The sequence below is a fragment of the Poecilia reticulata genome, linkage group LG1, assembly GCF_000633615.1.
Source record: "Poecilia reticulata strain Guanapo linkage group LG1, Guppy_female_1.0+MT, whole genome shotgun sequence".
NCBI classification, from domain to species: Eukaryota; Metazoa; Chordata; class Actinopteri; order Cyprinodontiformes; family Poeciliidae; genus Poecilia; species Poecilia reticulata.
This window is the reverse complement of record NC_024331.1, coordinates 5,612,827-5,614,114: the sequence shown is the minus strand read 5'-3', so window position 1 is coordinate 5,614,114 and position 1,288 is coordinate 5,612,827.

The window sequence follows — 1,288 nt, the reverse complement described above, 5'->3', positions numbered from 1 at the left end:
AATAGTCTAGTAAAATACCCATCACTTCCCTTTCACACAATTACGCACTTCCCTATTGAACTATTAATTAAAATGTTAATTACAATTATTTTTAGTTATCGTTTTTGACTGTTTACCAAACCTGGGAGCTCATATGAGAATAGACTTATAAAAAGATCATATGGAAATGTAACATTATATTTCCAACAACGATGAATATTCATGCAGCCACTTGGTAAGAAAATCTCTTTACTGCTACAACCTTGGATAAGTTCAGACAGCATCACTATGAGGTTATATTATTAGAAGCCTTGGCAATAAACCTTTTATCTATTGTTTTTTTGTTTGTTTGTTAAAAAAAACCAACCTTAATGCCAAACTTTGTTCATCTAGAGAGAAAACTTGGTTTGGTTTGTTGTGCCTGCTTGTTTGCAGAAATTTCCTATTTTATCACATCCCCTAAAACAGTGCATCTCAACCCTGGTCCTCAGCGCCTTCCTGCTCTGCATGTCTTAGATGTGCCTCTATTCCAGAACAGCTGATTCAAATAATTGCATGACCATAAAGTACTGCTGAAGCCTGTTAATCACCCAGAGATACAATTCAGGTGTGTGGCAGAAGGGAAACACCTAAAACATGCAGGACAGGGGGAGTTGAGGAGCAGGTTGAGAAACACTGCCCTAAAAGGACGTGGAGATAAAATGTTGCTACAGCGAGAACCAAACTAATCTAATTTCTGAAAATTTGTGGAATTTAGATTCCAAAAGACTCTGAAGTTCATAAACCWGCAAGCATGTCAGGTTTCAAACAGAGGCAGTTAAGTTAATCAGTTTGCAAATTGAAAATTAAGTATTGAAATCCTTTATCCATCKGTGTCGTGGTCATTCATCATTCAGCATTCAGTTTCTATGCACCACAAATTTGGAACAAACTTCCAGAAAACTGTAAAACAGCTGAAACACTGGGTGCCTTTAAATCTCTACTTAAAACCCACATGTTTAGAGTTGCTTATGGCTAAATTAGGATTAGAGTGCAGGTTTTGATGTCTTCAATRTTTTTATCTTTACTTTTTATCTATTTATTAATTTCTTTTTATTCCTCTAATGATGTAAAAGTGGCGAGTGACTGAGGGTCATTGTGTGCACAGAAAAACCCTTTAAATTCTAGACTCTAACAGGTAAAAATAGTGAACAAAAATCCATGTAGGACGTCGAAGTCCTAGCGCAAAAATTCTCGTGACAGGTGGGCGGAGCCTGGTGCTGCAAGGTTGGAGATCTTGTCCTGTTAGGCGACGGGGCCTGATAATACC